This window comes from Trichoplusia ni, chromosome 12 (assembly GCF_003590095.1).
Source record: "Trichoplusia ni isolate ovarian cell line Hi5 chromosome 12, tn1, whole genome shotgun sequence".
Classification (NCBI taxonomy): Eukaryota; Metazoa; Arthropoda; class Insecta; order Lepidoptera; family Noctuidae; genus Trichoplusia; species Trichoplusia ni.
The window spans coordinates 13,174,928-13,194,825 of record NC_039489.1 but is presented as its reverse complement, the minus strand read 5'-3'; the positions used below and the strand labels follow the sequence as shown (position 1 = coordinate 13,194,825).

The following is a 19,898-nucleotide window of genomic DNA, read 5'->3' as shown; positions in this document are numbered from 1 at the left end:
CTTGCTCCAATCCGATCACATTTCGGCAACCAGGCCTCTGGGGCAGTCGTGTTCGCTGATTGGTCATACGGATTGACCCAGTGCGGCGCGTGCGCACTTACATTTCGTTTTTATAGCTATTGTCATTGAATACTTCTGTCTCCTTGGTTTTTATAATGTTTAATGGAACTTTGGCTGTTGAACTTTTGTTGGCATAGCTTGTTATAATTTTATTGTTATTGTTACCGTGTTATTCGAAAGAATTGATGTGAAATTTTTGAGGTATTCAATTTTCTATTGTACTCATTGTGCTTAAGTGTTCTCAATTTCCTATTATATCTGGTTTATATTTTATTCTTCACTATTCTACTGAGTTTGGATTCTATCGTCGTCAAAATAGTACCCTAGTCAAATTATTTATATTATTCCACTTTTCTCATTGTTGAACTCCAAGGCGCCACAATCTTGGTCAGCTTGTTGAGATATAACGACCACACTTCTGTGAACTTCAATTACCATATTTTTTCTGTCACTCTCACCTTCAACCCACTGGCAGCTATCGTGCGACTGTCGCGTTTTTGTCGCGGCGACTTGTCGCGTAATTGGTTTAATAGTCGCGCGGATTTGGAACGCTTCGCGCCGTTAGTAGTCCGAGTCCCGGATCTTTATAGGCTTTGGGACTTGGCTAATGATGAGCTGGTTTTGGTTCCCAGTTCTGAACAAGCTAGTGAAGAATATTCTATTTTTCCGTAAGTTTATTTTAAACGAAACAAACATATTTTACTGGTTTAAAAACTCATCTAATAAGTTTTGTGATGTGTGTAGTATTATTTAACATCATTACCTACTTATACTTGTAATTCAATTAACACTAATGTGATTTTAACTTTTATAAGAAAATGGTAAGCAATGAAAAGGTTACATTTGTGACATTTTCTTTCGTCACTCCATAAGTCAAATCCATTAATGGGTCACATCGTTATTAGTTTAAGGTTTTTACTTCTAACTCAAATAGTGCAAGTTAATGAATAGCAAGTATCATCATCAAGCTCATTTGCAATATCTTTTTTGTGGTACTCAATCAAATGTCATCACTCTAAAGACGTGATGTATGTGTGGCAATTCACAATAACGCAACACAACGAGCACGCTTGTCGCAGAACTATTAAAATGCTCCATAAAAATTATTCGGTTGAGTCCAATGTCTTGATTTAATTATGATTGAAGTGGCATGTCTGTAATGGCGGAATAACGTAGTTTCAGACACATTATTTCAATTGCTAGAGCAACGCCCCTGGCTGCCATTGTTTGGTTTAACAATTGTATTTAACAAGCAATTGGTCTAAAATTCTTTGTTGTTTCCATCATCACCATTTTCGATTTCTTCATCTTCTCCTTTTCGTATCATTGATAGAGAATCTGGTGCCTAAGTTCCTCTATTAAACACGTGAAATAAGCATGGATACATACCTGGACCTTTGACAGTCAGAGGTTCAAATCCAGGTATATCTATATTTCGTTGTTTGTTATATACCAATGCTACAAGATTATAACTTTATGGATTGTTCTTAATCGCAAGTACATTCGACTGGTACTCCTTACACTTAATGATAATGATCTCTTGTTTTGACCCTTTTTTACTTCAATAAGCAGTTTGGCAAGAGCAAAGGGCCCCAAGCCACCCATAATTGTTACTTAAACCTTGACATTAATTAATGATGGATTCTTTTTGTGTGTTACGATTACGAACTCTCTTACCAGCTTAACAGCCAATTATTTTTTTGGAATTTGTTTGATGATTTATTATATATTTGAGCAATTTTTCTTATGCTTAAATGAAATTATTGTTAAGAAATTTAAAAATTATTGTCAGATCATCCACACTATTAAATTCTATACATATAGACTCATTAACTTATTTCTAATACACTTTAAAATTCTTTTCATCCAAGTTCTTCGCTAGTTATGCGTAAACTTTCTGTTTTCTGAAATTGTCGGATAATTATGTGGCTATCATTATTTACCCATTATTTTCATATTTACCATCGAGTCATGGTAATGTTTTCTATGGTGGCGACACGAAAGCTAAACGGCTTTTATTTCCTTTTGCGAATTTACTGTTTTCGAAAGAAAAGGTAGGTATTTAGGCAGATGATAGTAGCACTGGTGCTTATATCGAGGGGTTTAAAGTCCCATGAGCTAGTTAATGCATGTGTGCAGCATGCTGGTACAGGCTTGCTTTTATCGGTCTGATACCTCCTTTAAGACTAGTCCAGAAAATACTACTATATAGGTATGTTGGGACCTGTCAGATGTCGATTCTTGAGTTTCTTTCTTATCAAGAAAGCTAGGCAGGAAAAGAAGACTTCTGCGAAATAAAAAAAGACATATAATAGGTGATATCCTACTAACAGAAACTTTACGGACCTACAGTTAGAAACTATAAAGTAAATTAAGACGTTTATCATAATAAACGCAAGCTTTACTCAGTATAATACCAACATTGAGTGATAGATGGATTATAGGCAATTCAGGTACACTTTCTAATTGTAATTTCTGCTGTTAAGGTTCAACTTTACGAATTAATAAATCTTAAACTATAGCTCGAGGGATTTATTAACTGTCTCCTATTAAGGGTACGCTTTTAGTATTTCAGATACTATGCGACGGCTGATGGAAATTGAACCTTATTTTAATCCGCTTAAAGTGTAAATTCCTCAGAATTTCTAGAAATTAAATTTACTTCGAGCATGGTTGCTATACTACAACCAAATATTAGGGTTCCGTATCCAGAAGCCTTATTACTAAAGATTTGTTGACCGTCCGCTTTTTTCCCTCTGTTTTACCAGGCTGTATACTTTCGCCTTAGACCTCATCCAATCTGCACGGATAGATCACCAAACGCACTGTCAGCGATGTGTCGCGGATTGGTTTCCGCATATGGCAAGTGTTTGTGTGATCCACGTATTCTTGTCCTAAGTCTGAATGCTTTGTACATATGACTTGAACGTCTGTAAACCCAACGCATAACAAGGATTAAATTCCTTAGTACGGGAGTCATTTAAACAAATAGCAGTCCATCATACATTTCTCTTTTTACGCTGAACGTCCTTGCCCCCATTCCAGTTCCATTGTCAACACAATTAGTAACACGTGCTGACTTGTTGTCATGTTGTGAATGTTCGTATCGTTATATTTGTGCTTTCGGATTTTAACACGTGTCTTTATTTTGCAGATGTGTCAGCCCCTTCAGTGATCTCAGGAAGATATTTTTAGCGGTAAGTGTTTTTTGCTATAAATGGAAAATGTTAACATTGGAGAGGCTCGAATTTAAATGATTGAACCTTTTTAGTTATGTTATCATTCATAAGGTTTTCACGATTGAAGGGTAAAATAAAAGACAGAGGTCGATAGATTAAATACTCTTGTTAAGTTTATCTATACTAATATATAAAGCTGAAGAGTTTGTTTGTTTGTTTGAACGCGCTAATATCAGGAACTACTGGTCCAAATTGAAAAATTAATTTTTGTGTTGAATAGACCATTCATCGAGGAAGGCTTTAGGCTATAAACCATCACGCTGCGACTAATAGGAGCGAAGATACAATGGAAAATGTGAAAAAAACAAGTCAGGTTTAAGTCATAACTTATATTATTATCTTCTACCTATGGAGACGAAATTGCGGGCAACAGCTAGATTTTTATATTTATGTTTGATAAAATTGATTCCACTTCCTTCCATAGCAAGCATGAGGCAAAAGAAAAAGCTTGTCGTAACAAAGAAAAGAGATTGACTACTGAGTTAGGCTCAGTTGCAGGCAGCGGTCCACTACGGATATAAGCAATTAATGTTTTTTATTATTTATGACTAAAGTACCTGCGTGAGGTGGTAACAGACACTTATGCTTCGAATAATACGAATAGAAACAATTTACTCCAATTCCCATTCATTCATCTTCCATTGTAAATAGTAAAATTGGGGCCCTGTAATTTATACCCCAATCAAACTAGCTCTCTAAATTAAACAGCAGTCCTCCAGAACGTATGATTATTTAGCAATTGTTAATATTTCATGAATGTGGTTATTTACCCCTTAAAGTGGGTCACCACTTAGAGACCCCACGCGGCGCCTCAAATCAAAACAATAAAATACTGTTCTTAATTAGAAATCGTCTTGTTATTAGCTGAAAGTACTGACGGTGACAAGAGTGAATAGACACAATAAGAATAATTATTGATCAAACCTAAAATGGTAGAAATAGTTGTGCTAAGTTAATAATTTAAATTGGTTAACTTGTGTTTTTGATGATGAGTTATGTTTTTAAGATGAATTGAAATGTTTAGATTATTATAGTACAATGAGATTTTGTAAATCTTATTTTAAGGATTTCGTACATAAGTGGAAAGAGTGTTAAAAATACTATGAGTGAAAACGAATCCCTATAATTTAATCTCCGCCGCTTGTCCCTCTGTCACCTCTGTCAGCTAGAGAATGGTAGTTGACTAATTTGTTTTCCTTTGTATTGATTAAACACAAGTTTCAATGTCGCGAGTCCAACTGGCACTGGCTTTTTTATTTAATTTACTTAAAGCGCACCATTCAAACAAAACAAAACGCTATGCACTAATTCCTAACATAATAATTATCTAATCGTGTTCAACCACTTTTATTGCTGAGTGTACAACACTGTACATACATATAGTAAGTACATACATACCTACTTGCTTTAGTGGTTTGACCGTGAATATGTACTTATGTATAATTGGTATTAGGTTTTATCTTGTTCACGTGTACTGAGCGTTGCTCTATTAATAAGCCGGTGCTATATGCCTGTAGTACTTACTGTCTATAGTATATAAGTATGGTTATGGTAAGCATTAGTAATGATTATGAATAGAAATATTGCCGTGATGGGTTTGTATGGACGGGGTGCAGGTTCGATCCTAACGCAAAAGGTAAATGTACTGTATAAATAATATCTACCACTGACAAACGTTGTGATTGAAATGTGTATCCAAAGCCCCTGATAAAAGTTGAAGAAAAACGTTGTAAGAAACCTGGACTCTAACTGGTTGTCTTTCAAATGAACTAATCCCAATTGTTCTAAGATCACAGCCTGTCTACGGCTTACAATTTTATAACGCGCTAACGTTGTCTAATTGCTCAAATTTTAAATGTCAAACTTACGTCAATTGTCTATCCCTTTTTGCGTTTAGGTACACTGCCGTTGAACACAACTATTAACGTAATCTCGAAAATAGGTAGTGTTTTGTTTAATCAACTCAGATCTTTAAGACAGACAAAACACACTTCAGTCTATTTTAAAACAATATTTATGCTACAATTAAGTCTAGACTGAGGTCTTTACCCTTATGACTAATCTGTCCAGTCCTGTCTTCAGTCGGTAAATACCGTCGCTGGACATGTTGTAAAATCGGTAACATTCCGTCACAAACGTTGACATGTCACGTATATAACACATAACATCCTAGATTACTGTTTCTGCGCATGCGCTTCAAGATATAACATTACAGCGATAAATAACATTCATTTAAAATGTTATTTCTACTTTAAATAATAAAAAATGAATTTTAATTTATTTTTATTGAAAATAAATTAAATGTAAAATGATATTCAATTGTTTTAGAATACAATTGAATGTTTTTAAAATTAAAATTGGTAAATAAATAAAGCCGATAAATAGTTCATTTCAAAATTTTGTAATAAATATTTAATGCAATATTCATTTTAAAACTAACCTTGACTTATAGAAATTATTACCTCCGTTAAGCAAGGAATTTAAATTAGATTTACAATTTATTAGATCAACGTGTTATTTAGCTATCAATAATTTATTGTCTGATACTTATAATTTAATTAACTTTGAAGTCTATAGGAATTTTTTATCAACTAATCACAATCTGATATTGGTAATTATAGGCGATTTACTTATTAAATATACATAGCTTATTGCAAGTAAAGTTTAAATCGGTGTGTTATGCAAATATCACTTTTTGTCTACTATAGTTGTTTATTTATTAAGTTTTATCTTTTAAGCTGTAAGTCTTCCAAAGTATAATACATAAATGTGTTAGTCCTTTTCAATGATAGACAACCGTGGGCAGTCTATATTACCGCTTATATAAAAAAGAACTAACGTAACGCGGGTTTTCACAAACATTCAAATAACAAGCACAAACACACAGATTTGGGACAAGCATTAGTAGATCACAAAAACTTGCTTGCCTGCAACAGCTTGTCCTACGTCTCTCCGTCCTTTGGCGTGGTGACCGCTAGCCGTGCGGTCAATTTCACTCAAGACCATTCTGTCCTGAACCACTTTACCTATCTTTCGAAAATACCAAATCCACAAACCCGCTACCGCCTATACCATAACACGTCGTCCATCGTGGCATACTGTAGCGAGCGCGTGCGGCGACCTAAATACCCACCGCTAACGGTGCGTGCGGCCACTGCGCGACGACCTTTTTAGCGCGCGCGGATCTACTACACGTCATGCGAATATCTTGCTACGTCACGGGAAGGATTCGATATATGTACTATTGACTATGTACTGGGAAATATACCCTTTGACCAGGATCGAACTGAAGGAAGATTTGTTGCGAATGCACGTAACTCAATACATGTCATTCGGATTCCTTCTTAACAGAAGGCTTGAGGATATCTTGTCGTTGCGAACAGCCTTCTTAGCAGGAATAAACAGATATTTCAGAATTAGTATGGTCATTGGACGTCCCTTGAATTTATCATCGCACGAGACGTAAATCTTCACATTCCTAATGAACCAAATATGTTTTATTTAGTTTAAAGAACATCTTCACTTCATAGCAATATAAGATACAAGAAACAAGCTATATCTACGAGTACTATGCCTTCCTTATTCTTTTCAGCATATTTTCTTCCACTGCTTTCAGTTTGTCGCGTCCAGGTCGGTCCTGATTGCCTTTCTTATATTTCGTCGACTATCTGGAGCTGCTCTATTTAAGCCTCAGCCTCCAATTGAAATTCTTTCGCTTTAAGTAAAATACTGATTCAGTTGAAACCGCTATGGTATCGAAAAGGGATCCTAAAATATTATTGAAGAGAATATTCAAATGCCTTAGTGAAAACAAAAATACCTCGAATCTTATACTGAATTCGATATAAATTTACTCCCTTCCTTCAATCGCTTCAATTTGCTTTCATGAAATTCATTTACTTCCGAACTCTCTCAATACCAAACTCGACAATATTAATACTTCAAGTGAATATCTTTGTACATTCTAGAATAGCAAACACTATAAACAATGTCTGTTAATTCCAACCGTGACTAAGGTCGCGCCGATTACTGCGTTGTAAATAATCCCAATGATTGTATACATTTCCAGTCAGAACGAAATGTTATGGAATTTCACCACTCCGAATGGAAATTATATGGCTATGGGTTTATGTTTCAGATGGGTTTGTTGATAAAGTTTTGATGTGTCTCTTGAGTACTCCAGGAGAAAAGGGTTAATTAACACAAGCGATATTTTTTTTATTGGATCCGATCCCGGATGAATCTCCAATTATGTTTTATTTTCCTACTATATTATGTAACGTTTGCATGAGTCAAAATCAGAGCAAAAAACAGATATTCATATTCCTAAAACATTAAAGCAAAATAAGCGTTTTATTTTTAAGCTTTTTCATTAAAAATCTAGCTAAAAATCACATACAATACAAAACAACAGTAACATCATTTTCTATGAAACTAATATCCCCAATTAATAGACCAATTAATCCACTAGAGCACAAGTAACGAACGGCCCACCGAAGCATACACAATTGTCCAAAGTGTGACAATGAACTTCACTCACCGTCTCACCGCTCCCATAACGGTCGACAATCGCCCGAGTGTGCGTAATTAACCACTCGATAATTTTGTGTGCGTAATCGACCACTCGATAATTTTGTGGAATTAACTCTATGGGTAGCCGGTAATGGTTGTACCTGAATTAATATTATAGAATTTGTAGGCCAAAAGGTCAGGTAACGCCGGTATTCTATAAGAGGTTTTTTTTGTGATTGATGGATCGTTTGACTGCGGTCAAGGTAAAGGGCTGATGACCTGGGAGATGCAATGGAATTAATTGATTTGGATTGAATATGGGGTCGTTTTTTGAAACTTAAATTAAATTATTTTAAAGTATTTTGTTTAAGATGTTCTTTAAATAATGTGGTAAAAACTATTAAAGGTTAATACAGGCACAAATAAATTGAATTCTTATGTCGCGGGTGATTTACAAATATTCAAATCATAAAGACAACCATCTATGTTTGGTATATCTATGTTGAATTTTTAATCATCTAACTCTACCTCGCAGCTATCTCATTACGGATTTTTGACGACTTAACATACGAGGGCCACTTTCTATTATTAGGACTGCCTAGATATGCACCTCACACAAGCCCTATCTCATCGATAATTAATATTATAATTGAGAGGAAATCATGTTTCACCACAATAACTTCGTAACAACACTAAATTGGTCAACATTAAAAGCAGAGCAGTACTATAACAGTATTTCACAATTGTAGCACACGTGTAAATTCCTCGAAACCTTACAAATGTGTAAACCACTATTCCTATTCTACATTCTGCGTTTGTGTGTCGTAGGTTTTCCTACTAACATTCCAAACCGCGGCCCTAATTACGTTGCTTTATGATATTTTTACGAGTACTATTTCATATTATTTCACCATTTTTTTTTTGGTAAGTCCGAGGACATCGTGGACACCCACTTCTTCGGGGGAGGAAATGGGTAGTGTCAGACTCTTACTGACTAAACCTGAACCGCCGTGTTGCGTTATTCGCGTTTTTGTGTCGGTGTGTGGCAATGCGTTCATATAACTACACTTATTATTGTTTTCTCGATTGTTACACGTTCACCTATAGATATCAATAAATATAATTGTAGTGGTCGATACACATTCTACGTAAATCTATCACAGTATGGTGCCCTTAGATGTTATTATGCTGTTTTTGACATAATCCACTGGATTATCGGGTAAAGAAAAATCAGATTTTGCGAACTCTAGTGTCGGTCTTGTTCCCCTAATTCGAGGTGCAATGCCAATAATGAGGTGAATAACAAGTTGAAGAATTTATTCGATGATGCGAAGTGGTTGAGATCACTACTCCGAATCATTTGGGTGATTCACGAATGTTTGTTTGAGTTAGGGTGTTTTTATGTACACACGTGACTTGAATCTTTGTGAATACTTCCGCGATACAAGAAGAAAATTCCTAAGTGCATGAGACATAAAAAATGCAAAAACGTTAGAATTACACATATATATATAGATATTTCATTCTTAAATTGTGAATAAATTGGAAGAAATCACCTAATTATTGCACCTTATCTGTTGCAATATACCCCGAATGACTGTACGATAAACATACTTGTGAGTCACGTTTAAACTATGAATTTCCTCCGAGTTAATTTTAAAATCAACTCGTGTATAATCCTTAAACTTAACAATAAAAAATGCAATTTCTTCTTATCAAAGTTGTTTATTGCGATCAAAAGGCTATAAAAACCGTCGACCGGGGGACCGCGATATCTAGAACACCATTGGTCAAGCCTTTACTACAAACATACATACAAAGCGTATTTGCGATTCATTATTCTTAGATATTTATCACGGTTATAACGTAGTGGAACGCGTGGAGTAAGTCTTGAGCGTTTGGCTGTTACTAGTAATATGTAAATGATTTTTGTTAAGCGGATTCATGGTTATTTATTTAAAAAAAACGTGTGATTCCACGCGTAATAATGTGGTCCCTTTTTCGGTCGTAGGTTCCAATTGAACGACCGATTGTGCTTAATTCGGTTTTGGGAGGCAGTCAAATCAGCCATTACCAGTAGAGCTCTCTCCAGTAGAGCTGAAGTCTTCAGGAAAGTACGTAGGCCTCGGTGATGAAGCTCGATGTACGGAGGATTTCTGCCCGGTAATTTCCGACTCTAGTCTACACCTGGAGTTGAGCTTCACATTCTTCATGTACCTAAACTTAAATATCTATTTCTCATTAAATCAACAATATTTTCTATCTTGTACCGTAGGAAAAAGTAAGGAACGCGTGACGGACGCACACTGCGACCTTGCGAGTGAAATATAACACATATGCGCAACATATACACCGTTATATGTAGGTAGGTACTTGCCTATGAACGAACCTAAGGTGAAATAGCAGGAGTCAAGGAATGGAGTAGAAATCTTAGAAAAGCACTGATTAATTAATGTGAAAATTTTGTGAGGCTCCCACTTTAATAAATGGGACTGCAAACTTAGGAGCCGAATCTGTTATTGTCGGCCCTTACATCGTTTGTACAGAAGTAATCGGAAAAAAATGAATAATTTAGAGAAATTTTTGTAATTCACTTTTCTGACATAGGATTTCATACTTCAAAAATTGTTCTTAGGTTATTCTGGCAAATGTCTTTTTACCCACATTGTTTCAACATAATAGGGAACTATAAATCATTTTAATGTTACAACAATGCATAACATATATAAAACTTTTGATACACCAACCTCCGAATGTAAATTTCCACAATTTCCTTTGATATTCTGGCCACTCCATAAAAGATCTGACGCTATAAAACGATCATTTTGAAACCCCCGTGCACTACATATAAACATTTAACATCTGTCTCTGTTTGTCCGATACACGGAAAAGAGAAGACTGGAAGGAAGTGACATTCAGGTAATAGTGTGTCAATATTAGGAGACAGCGATCAATCGTACCATACAAAAAATTATAGATTTTATACGATTTATGTTTTATGCCGTCAGATTGTAATTGAATTTTAATTTTTACGTATGAGGCAAATGGCCGATATACGTAATAGTGATGATAATCCTATGTAGAACATAATTATTGAACTTAATTTCATACTAAGCGGTAAAATCAGAGAACGTATAAGTAACTTTGACGACATAATCTCTAGTACTATTTTGGTAGTAACACTTCCCTCTTTTTTCTGTTCCATGACCCGATCTAAACAATGTACCAGATGTGTCCAGTAGGGCCATTTCCTCAATAACTGTCTCTTGTGGCCCTAATTGAGTCCAGAGTTATGGCCCAGCGCGTGAATTAATATCTCGTTGAGGACATTGAAAAACACTTTTGTTGCAAGCGAAAATGGTGTTAATATTGTATACGAAGAACAATCTAGTTTAGTGCTGAGAAAGTCTCTTAGTCATGTCAATTGATTTTCTTCTTACTTTCTTTTTACCTGGTATTGTGGAAATGTTTATGGCACTACTGTAGGAAAACCTTAATTTGGGTCCCCCTTTTATGTATTTAAAACCATACTACCATTAATAAATACTCTTTATGACTAGATAATAATCCACATACGGTTTATAGTAAAGTAACTTGTCTTTTCAAAATAATCATGTTTAAAATCAAAAATACTGAACGGTTTTAGACGAGACTTGATACACACTACACAGATAGTTTAAAACCAGGATTAACACAGGATAGGGTTTTATGATTTTATGTTCCCGTGGGATCATTTGTAGCGGGTGGACCCGCGGGCAAAAGCTAGTCTTCCACATGACTAAATCATCCATCGGACTAAACTTGCCACAAACGTATCTTCTAAATTCCTTTACATATCATTGCTGTACTTTCCCTCACTGAACAAGTAACCAGATTAGATCATCTCTACTCTTCTACCTCAACAGTAAATCAACATAACATTTACTCAAATTCTCCTATAATCAGAATGGGCACGAACAGTAAAACGAATCAATTTCCTCTCAAATCCAAGCGGTTTCGATGTAATCACGTCTAGTGTTCGACACACACCCCCGGGCTATCCAATACTCGAATTAAAACTGTCCAGACGCTCGATACACGTTCATTCGTTGAGATCCAATGATTTGTGTAATGCAACCGCGGTTACGCTTGAGGCCAGAGAGCGGGCGAGTTCGGGTTCGAATAATAGGTTGTTTATAGGATGGAATTTTAAATAGCAGTTATTTTTATACGCCTTTTATATGGAAGCGGTAGTATATTTATGTAAATTTGTATTAGTAGCTACATTATCCATTAAATAACAATTATTTTATGAAGCGAGATTTCGGTCTCTAGACGACTTATAACCACGTTTTGACTCAGCTAACAGTAGTTTATCATACCTACACTTGGTGTCCCTTTCATAATATACCTAACTTCAACAATATTTAGATTACCTACTGACTGATTTTCTAAAGGTCTACCCCTCCATTAAATCAAACTCTTAATTTAAAATATCCGATAGATGGCGCTACAATTTCCGTATCCCGCTTGTCTCCTAGCCCGACACCGTGATATACGAGCGCGGTGCACTAACACCAAGATTACAGTTTCCACAATCTGGGTTAAACTAGGCTTGATTAATGAAGATTTATTGTTGACTTAAATCATTAGGCTCCCGGAGTCCAGGCACAGATTGTGTCTGTTCAAGTTCATTATGCGACTGATAATGCAGCTTGTACTGTGTGTTCGATTTACACTTTACTATGATTAATTTTAGTTGTAGACTTGCTACGAGATTGTTTATTAGTATGGTCGTTGTGTTACCTATCCAGATAATGATCTGGAAGTTCAGGGCTTGCTTTTGGATTGTTTAATCTAATAACTATTAGCTTCCGTAACTGTTTCGCCGAGCTACTGATGAAAGGTACTACAACAAGCTGGGGATAGATAAATCTGTTTCCAATGGGATGTTTTCTTACTGATTTCTAAGCGGTGTTTTTAAACCGACACCGTAGATGAAAGATTTTTTTTAAGAAAAACTGGATTCCTCGAGCATCGAGCCAATGTAAATGGCTATCAAAGCTCTTCTCAGTTATAAATTGATTACTCCTCAATAATGGAAGAGGAATTTGCTCAACTATCTTATATCTGTAGGAAAGTTCAATTCAGGATTCAGTCGGTAGAAATAGATTTTTAGTGTTATTAACACTCATGTCAAAATGTCTCCTATTTCCACATTGCGAAATGAAGACTTACGTAAACCCTAATTACTAGCGCTTACCACAAATGATTGATTTGGTTAACTAGTACTGAACATCTCATTATACCATTACGCGGCCAGTATGTTAAATATATTTTAGTGGTGGGAATTTGAGCTGAAAACTGGATTTATTCGGCTTTACAAAAATAGGTGTGTGTGTCGTTTTAACCAGGAATTAGATATCAGGTTCCTCTAACAATGCCTAGAAGTCGTTTTTATTAAATTAATTGTAGTTAAATTCATTAAATTTATCTAATAAAATATACATATATGCTTGACGACTCATGTTACCTCAAAAATATAACTGCAAATAAATGATCAGCTAATCCAATGTAAACGGTAACGTAATATAAGACAATACAAAAACATTTTACATCTACGATCTTTAACAGTCTTCACGAGCAAAACCTGGATCACAGCTACTGCATTAGAACGCGACTCGAAGACATTAGTTCTGTTGCCAACTTAATCAGCAGAAACCCATGATTGATTGCTCTAATGCAGGCTAAGATTGATGGACAGACCAACATTCAGAGCCAGGACTTGGATTAGTTTGTTTATATAAATGTAAGCCTAATGATCTTGTCCGTCGATAGTGAAAGGTAGGAAGTTACATTTCTCTTGACGCCTTTCCGTTCTGTTCTAGATGGTGTAAAAACTGGTTGAGCGCAAGTTGGACCAGCGACACTGTGGGATCCGTGCAAATAGGCTAAAGTTAACAATTCGATTACCACTTCAAATTCATTTGTAGCTAAAAAGTCTGACATCCTGTGTGAGTAAGGGATATCGTGTTGCCCAGGTACGGGGTTGAGGAGGTCACATGGGCAGCCGCTACTTGTAAAACACTGGTACTTAGCTGCATCCAGTTAGACTAGAAGCAGACCCCAACTTACGTAGTTGGGTAAAGGCTAGGATGAAGATGTTCTGATAACGTCAATCTTCAATCTGGAAAGGGTTCCGTTTTTTCCCTTTGGTTATGGAATCCTAATATAATATTTTTTTGCTGCATTTAGGACTGGCACCAACCGTAACATACATAGTTGGGAAAAGGCTATGGTGACGTGACGGTGCGTATGTATGTCAAAGCGTCAACAGCCTGAAAAGGGTTCCGTTTTTTCCCTTCGAGTGGTGAAACCTATTTAAAACATTTCAAACAAATTCAAATTGGTTTTTTATTTTCAGTGTTCAAAGAGAAGCTCATTTTATTTAGTATTATTGAGTAACTTGGTTGTGGGAGTCAATTGTAAGAATGCGATCGTGTAGGCGATAGGCAATTAATATGTCACTAAGTGCGCTATTGCAATTGTTCAATTTAGCGCATAAAATGTAACTCGATGGTCCGGTCAGATATTAAATCGTTTAAATAGTACTTTAGAGCATTGAGAGTGACCTCCTGAAGTAAATCATTCAAGAGCATAGTATTGAATTCTGAGATATTTCATATTACATACATTGTTCATTTGAAACTACATTTCTCGAGTAGGTACACCAGTCACCACTAGAAATATGCTAAGCGAAGTTTCGCTGGTTGAATCTACGCGTTTTTACAAGTGTGTTCCCGTAACTCTTGTTGTGAGTCTGGGTGTCTTAGTCCATTTTTTTGGAATATTTCGTAAACGTTAAGTTCTTTAACTTAGGTTCTAGTGAATCTGCCCATATTTGGGATGGAATGGACAGTGTAACTTAGGAAGCAGTTATCGAGATCGACGAACGACGAATTGTATAACAAGTTCACACGAAATTTATAATTATAAGTAAATATATCGACTCCAAAGATATTAAATAAATAATTAAATCAGTTATACCCATATTGAAATAAATCAAATATAAACAAACTTTAACAGATCCTAATTAATACCATAACAGTTTAGACTGTTAACCGGGACAGTTAAAACAGCTATTGTTTTGAAAGCTTTGCGACACCGCTTCCTATTAGACAAGGTTAATGAATCGATATTAATAACTAGTCCAAACACAATGTTTAGCGCACACAGAAGCCCACTGTACTGGCCCACAAGTGGGTGGTGTTAATGAGCTGAAGTTTACTGAACTCAAACCTTCTTGGTACACTTTTGGTGTATTGAGGTGAGGTGGTTAGCGTTCGGGTTTTTAATTGTTGCACTGATTGAGATATTCAGTAGAATACTCCAAGGCTCTCTTAATATGCGTTTTGAATTTTTTATGGTGCGATAAACTGGGTATTGATGGTTGGAAAAGTTTTCGTTAGACTAGTAGTTTTTCAGTGGTTCCCTTTGTGTTAAAGTGTCGGATGTCTTTCAATAAATATAACATAAAAACAAAACAATCGTCACAGCTTACACCAGAGCATCTATGCTTTAACTAAGCCAGGAGTATACAAGACGCATATCCACCACTAGACCAACAGGTCAAACATTGGTTCGAAAATTACTCAAAAAGACTTAACTATTACAACGGGTTCTCTTATTACTATCCCGTGAAGTTTGGCACTACATTCCAAATATTCGGATATCTACAGAATCCTGTATTTTTTTATAAGTACAAAAAACTCACGCACGCAATTCTCAAGAACCCATACATTTTACATGGATGCGCATGTCTTCAGCGTTTAGTTTCACTTGTCTTTAAGTTTATTCACTGACTTACAATTAGATCTCGTGCCGATCATTTGTTTTTAATAGCAAGTATTTATAGGCAACCATTTCAAAGAACATAAAAATGAAATAGACATATTGTCTGTAAGTATTAATAACTTAAGCCTAGAAGCCGACATCTTTATTATTTTCTAAAAAGCAATTAACAATTTTAAGTTGCGTTGAATGTATTTTTATGTCCATGGATTTCCAAAACAACATCTAATGCGCTGTGATTTCTGATAATTATTTTTTTTTTATTTAACCAACCAATTTTTATCGATATTTTCATGTATCTTTTCTATAAGAACAGCTGTCTCGGTTGAAATATAACAAGCTAATCTGCCAATTGAAGTATTCTTCTAACTATAATTATTTATCTGTTTACAGCTAGACTCCAGCAAAGTTCCGCACAAATCAATTCAGTACTCTAACCGTAAAACAATTATCTAAAATGAACTTCATAACACATCTGAATACCCATTCGTTGTAGTTCATATATTTAGCCTCCAGTACGTTGCCCTTGAGTTATTTCGTCTGCTAAACGTACATATGTACAATATTATAGTTCGGTGAACGATAAACTCGATACTTTAATGACTGCCGACGCTGTTTTGTAGATATTTGTGGTCTGGCCGCTAATATTAGTCGAGAGGAACGTACCTGTATGAGGTTAGCGCGCAAAGAGTTTGTATGCGTAATTATGATTTTGTACTAGGCGTTGAATCTTCAAAGATTGCTTTTTTTTAGTAACTTTCGTCTTAATTTGTACTTGCATTACTCAGGCGTTTTTTTTCTGAGATTTTCTGACTAGTTTCGGCCCCAATCGGAGTCTTTATATTCAAGCTGATGCGGGGGCTCCTGATTAAGGACTAAGTGAGTAAATTACTATAGTGATTGTCGATCGTCTTTTCTGATTGTGAGCGAAGGTGTTTGATAGGCTTTGCATAATATTTCCGTAAAGAAACAAACGTAGCTGGCCCAAACTGGATGCGGAAGACGGATAACTGGGTGCTATGGCGCAATTTGGTGTAGACCTATGTCTAGCAGAAGACCACGCTTAGCTGAAAATTTTAATTACTGCTATACTGCATTTCATACACCCAGATTTCGAATGAGTATTGACATTACAATACCCGCGTCACTGCTTTCATCAAATCATTTCAGGTGCACAACGATCTGCAAGTAGAAACGTCGAGGTCAATGACATCTCCTTTAATAAGACGTTTTATAATCCAAGTTCTTGGTACATAATCCACTGTATAATTCAAATTAAAGAAACTTCACCTTTTTAAAACTGTAATATTAACAAAATCTCCGAAACCAATTCAAATTATTCTTAGTGTCGCAACAAGTAAAAAGCCTTTTTTACTTTCACTAAGTAAATGGTAATTACGAGGCGCGTCTACTTAATTTCAATAATTAGCAGTGGTACGGAGGGTTAAGAACACTATCCAATGAGCAATTGGATAATTAGCGAGAAAAAGAAAGAGTTCTATGGTTACTGAGAGGTCAATGAATTCTTAGTCGTTTAGTCTCATGCTGGGTTCTTGTTCTATAAGAAGTAATACGAAATAAAGAAGGAGACAGAATGTGTATTAAGAACCAAAGGAGTCTCTTCAATTGCCTTCCATTATACAGAATTATATTTATGAAGTAATCTTATTGGGTTTTAAGGGTTTCATACCCAAAGGACAAAAAACTTACCTACGCTAATACACAGGTTAAGCTGTATGTGGGTCTGTCTGTCACCGGGATGCATGTATCTTATAGATATGTGATATTAAGGCACTTGTAATGTTCACATACGATGCACTTAAGCTGTCGTTAAAACAACAATTGAAAAAAAAAAACAAAATCTAGGTTAAGCTAATTTGTTTTCTTACAAATAAATTCTTTTTAAATTTTTAAGTTTTTCTGAGCCTTGGAGATACGTCGGAATCTCACTTGTGATTCTGGCAAGCTTAGCTCTGCACTACTTTTTCTATAGAAGTATGCATTTCCTGATGGAATAGTACCCTTAAAATTAAGCTGCTTTTCAGTACTTATGAACCAGACCCAAAGACTGACGTTGACATAGGAACAACCCACTAGGATGTGCACTTATGTATATAGGAACAATAAACTGATAGAAAAACAATATCTCTCAATAATTCCCTTTATTTTATTATTTCGCTCCAAATAAAGTTCAAATGTTAGAGACATATTTTTCAATTTATATTGATAGTGATTATGTGTTACGTGTTCAATACTTCAGATCATTTTACGAGCGTTTGGCTATTCATTTGTGTGATGGTTGTTAAGATTATCTCTCGCCCACTCTATAGATTAACATACTGCCAAATATACTAGAGATAGTTCAGCCCACGCCACGTTTTAAATTACATTAATATAGACAGTAGTCTAATTTATACAATAACATTCAAATATTACCTGAATTTCTTAACATTTTCTGGTAGGAATTGTAATTAAATTCATGAGCAATGAACTCTTGTGTATCAGGAACAATATTTTAATTTGATTTACTAGCATTCATAAGTTAAATAGTTAAATGGACTAATTGATAATCCAAAAAGCGATACCCAGTCTTATGATAGAACAATGCACAGAAATATACTGCTCTATGCTTTCATACTCTCTTCTTCATTATTATAATTATTTTCTTGAAGATTCACAATTGTTAATTTAATGACGACTTACTCACTAATATTTATCGGGATAGTCCTACTATTTTGAGACCTAACCTGAGTGAATCATGAAATTGTCGCCACGAATTAGGATAGAATCATTTCCCTGTTCCTCATGTCTGAAAGCATCATTCTAGAAAAACGCACTGCAATATTAACTATAAAGCTGTTTTTGTCGATATCCACTAATACATGTTTTTGAACATCACTTGCCCAAGTGTCGTTTCTTACATGCGTGCACACCGGCCAGACCCAGTTTCCTATGGCGGTAATGAGCGTGTTACTTAAGCGGATTTCGTTTACGTAAAAGCATTATATTACGACCTTGGTTTGTCTGGCTTCTCATGTTTGTAGGGTTGTCTTATACATTGTGGAGTCGTTGCTTAATTTATAGTAAAAGGTTTGAAGAACGATTATCACGAACTTTTTTTTTCTTGAAGAGTTGAGCAGGTTGTTTTGGTGTATTTTTGGTTTTAACCAGATAATTTTATGTTTCAGCTGAAAAGTCAAAAGAGAATGACATTCATTTTTTATCAATTTACCATAGTCATCCACAACCATTATCATATGACGTGGACTAAGTCTAATATGCAATGCAAAATCATATTGAATCGTAAAGTTTATCAATTGTATTTCATAAACCTGACAAAGACAATAAAATGAGACATTTGTCAGATCTGTACCTAAATATCCTACACAATACCTGTTTGTTAAAAGACAACTAAATACATCGCGTTTCTTGTACCAACATGCTTTTTAAGCACATCTGTCACCATTGTAGAAGCAGGACAGCATACTACACTTACGTTGCGACATCTCATTTCCACAACACCAGCTCAGCTTTAGCAAGCTCTCGAGCCTTCAATAAACATTTACTTCTATTATTACAAAGTTAACAACCAAAGTTTATAGCTAAGCCAGTACAATTTTCCATTTATCCAGTAGTCATTTTATAAAGGAAATGACTTGGTTAAAAGCCTGTTTCCCGTATGAGCGGTTGCAATGCCCCTATAGTGCATTGTCCATTGTTCAATTCGCTTTAAGAATTAGACAAAAGTTTAATATTACTACAAGTACTGAAGAAGCGAGCTGTTTAATGAAACTGTTGGATTGTGTAAAATATTTTATTCTGTTTTGGAATTTCTGTTGCCTTTTTCTTGGTTAATCTTTATCTTGTGTCTAGTTTTAAATATGCGTGTGATTGTATAATGATGATGTCAAGCATTTGTCTAATTGAATATATGATTAATAAGGTAATTTGGTCTATAACTACTATGTTTCAAACTTTCCTAATTCATTTCATAAAGCTGCTATAGACACTGAATTGCGTCGTTTATCTAATCTGTGCTTAATTACCCTAAACGGTACTACCTTGTTAAAATAAACGCATTTTAATAATTGCTGGATAGAAAGTAACCGTATCATATCAACGAACATTTTCAAACAAGTCCCTAACAAAAATACCTAAATATCTTCCCTATATAAACTTAACCCTTCATATTCCTGCTTCAGCACAAAAACTGCAATCTTCCTACCACTAAAGTTCTCTAGGTAGGCAGTATTTGAA

The 19,898-nt window shown here is 35.2% G+C and overlaps 1 protein-coding gene across 1 annotated transcript in view; it reads left to right on the top strand.

The window, feature by feature from the left end:
* The first annotated feature begins 3,196 nt into the window (after nucleotides 1-3,196).
* Nucleotides 3,197-19,898, top strand: part of LOC113499718 (uncharacterized protein CG43427-like) — a 97,797-nt gene continuing 81,095 nt past the window's right edge. Inside the window, exon 1 of the mRNA XM_026880296.1 lies at nucleotides 3,197-3,257. The gene's annotated coding sequence lies outside the window, so the exon portion shown is untranslated. The remainder of the gene's footprint in view (nucleotides 3,258-19,898) is intronic.